The following is a 2,936-nucleotide window of genomic DNA, read 5'->3' on the forward strand; positions in this document are numbered from 1 at the left end:
ACATGAGAAAGGAACTAAACTTACCTTCCATTTACGAAAGAATAGTTCTACTTAGTACTATGTTTTGCGCCAAAACTTTGAAAAATAATGGTCCCCCCAGCTCTATTCAAATTAAATTGAGATCCATTCTAAACAATTCTGACTGTTCCCTCAATCCGCCGCAAAAAGCTCCCTACAGTGTGTGGCTCAGTTGTTGTGCCTATAATCTTCAGAAACTGAATGTGTCTCTTAATCCTGATAAAACTGTTCACTATATTCCCCCTTGGAAAGATGTGAAGGTCTCTCTGCATTATACCCCCATCAGTGTAAAACAAATGTATAACACTGACATTTTGAGATGTATAACATTAGAAGCTATTGACAGTCATCTTCAAATTCTCAAACCGACTGAATCCTATGCCTTTACTGATGGCTCTGTGCAGTTAGGCACTGGTAGAACAGGTTGTGCATGTGCAGTGTATAAAGGGAATGAAATGATCATGACTAGTACACAGAGATTGAACAACTGGGCAAGCACGACACGGACCGAGCTATTGGGCATTTATCTAGCCACTGAATACCTTAAGCTCAATGGTGGTGGAGTTATTTTCTGTGACTCTAAAAGTGCTCTGCAGTCCTTAAATAACCCATCACAATGTATGTCGGAAGTAGCTTGTAATATTAAATGGAATGTAATTTTTGCCAATGATAATAACTCTTGTATGGTCAGCACAGTAACCGAACCAGGCAATGTGATGTAGTCATTGCGCGAATTCGCCTTGGCTATAGACACATCTGGCAGGTTAATGAGGCTGAGCTACTACCAGAATACTCAGATTGTAAACTCTGTGATAAACCTTTAATGCATTCACTAGAACACTATATTGATGAATGTGAAACCGTAAAGGACTTTAGACCTCCTGGCCTCTTGTACCACCAACTGTGTAACTATTTTATTGACTCAGGTGTTCTGGACGACATCCTAACAATTTACCCAAAATTTGCTTGTCTATTTTAAAGAATGAAGAACAATTTTTATTTACATTACTTCTAAGCTGCATCACTTATGAACCCATCCCTGCCCTTGTGTGGGAGTGCACAGTAGAAAGTTGTTTTCACATATCCATACATTAAAACATTGATTGTAACCATGATATGTGCTTCAGCCTACAGTTTAGACCTATTGTCTTATGTATGGCCCTCTGTCCTGCGTGATAGTGAATACTAGCATTATCCTCACTTTAATAAGACTATCAAAATCCTCAGATTAGGCAAAATTGTAAATAATTTTGTCAATAAAGATGTTAATAATAATAAAATTCAAAATAATCTGGTACCAGAAATTTTAGCCAAATATCCCCAGTTTGCTAACTGTAGGTAGTAACTAAGTGATTGTAACCTGTCCACCGCTGCCCACTGGATGGGGGGCGGTGTGCAGGACAAACATATCAATTGTGACACTAGCTCTCCACATATGTCAGTTGCTTAATTTAGAAACTATACTTGTGGTCGATCTCGAACCCATTTATGATGTGACGACTTATACTGAATTTTGTAACTAGCTCATCAAGATTGTAACTTGCTTAGCTAAATGAATTGTGGGGTTCAGTCCCTGAGCCCATTATGTGCCTCTGTAACCCTTTCCACTAAAGCCCACTAGATGGGTATGGGGTGCATAACAAATGAACTAAACTAACTATTGTAGAGTGCATTTGTGAGATAAGAGATAGTGCTTATAATATGTAATCTAAACCTCGCTCTCCACATTATCTTTAGTATAGATTTCTGTGAAAGTTGCAAATACTGCATTTGCTTCTGTGAGGAAACCATTTATGAAAGGTACTTTTCTTTTCAAACCTCGTTGGGAAAGATAAATGAGGTTACTTAGTGTGAATTATTTGGACCAGGAGGATCTCTTGGTTGGTCCAATGGTTTCCTTTCGCTCCAAGGAAACCGATATTTCGGGTGGGTTTTTATTTATGTTATTTAATCTTCTAATTTGACTGCTTATTTGGCAGGTGGAAGAAGATTTATATAATTTACAGTTTGTGCTTTAGGATAATATTTGGGATAGTCCGCTTAGTCTCCTGCAAACAGGTTCCTCTATTTTGTCCAAGCCACGAAGTAGCCCCAGTATTATTACTTTGAACTACTAATATTAAGGGTAATAAGGCCCAATTTAATGGGCCAAGAAAAAACTATTTAAGACTCATTGAGTTGTTCCCCCCAACGGAAATCTTTAGTAAAAGGCGAAAGATTTATGCGTTTTGAAGGGAAACCAGAGTTAAATATATGAGAAAATTAGCAATACCGGCGACAGAGCGCTGAGGCGAAAGAGGTAAACTTATTTCGGGACTAGAAGGGCATCGACCGGTAACTCTAAGAAACAACAATTGTTTTATTCTTTGCAATATTTTTCTATTGTTGTGCTACCATGAGCTTCATTCTGTATCTTTACTGTTTGGATATATTTATAAGTGTGCATTGTTTTCATAACATAGTTTGTGTTATCTGTTTGACACGTACTAAAATATATGGTGATGATCCTTGATATGTTACATACGCCATCTGAAAGTTAAAAACTTAACCGTACTTTTATACCATACGCGTGAAAATAAGCAGTAAAAGCGTCGATATATGTTATCGATAGTATCTAAATAATGTAGTAATCATTAACTTAATATTAACCTTAGTAAATACTTATTTACTAAATAAGACTTAGTAAATAAGAACACTGTTTTCCCGAAAACGGTGGGTTTTCTGAGTGGAAGAGAACGTATGTCTGGAAGCTGACTATAACCGCCCCAAGCTGCGCGCGCAATGAGCCGAGGTTATATAAGCCTGAACGGAGACGGCGTAGCCCCTCTTCCAAGCCAGCAGCTGCTCTTACATTTAAATGCAATTCTGAAGTTAGAAAGCATAGCATAGGCTCCTTGCACAATATTCTTTATGTGGTC

At 37.8% G+C, this 2,936-nt stretch overlaps 1 non-coding gene across 1 annotated transcript; it reads right to left on the bottom strand.

Moving 5' to 3' along the window:
• Positions 1-2,149: 2,149 nt before the first annotated feature.
• On the bottom strand, positions 2,150-2,266 carry LOC138369259 (U5 spliceosomal RNA). The gene has a single exon (XR_011229784.1). It is a non-coding gene; the product is annotated as a U5 spliceosomal RNA (small nuclear RNA).
• Positions 2,267-2,936: the final 670 nt, after the last annotated feature.

Source organism: Procambarus clarkii, chromosome 3 (genome assembly GCF_040958095.1).
Source record: "Procambarus clarkii isolate CNS0578487 chromosome 3, FALCON_Pclarkii_2.0, whole genome shotgun sequence".
Classification (NCBI taxonomy): domain Eukaryota; kingdom Metazoa; phylum Arthropoda; class Malacostraca; order Decapoda; family Cambaridae; genus Procambarus; species Procambarus clarkii.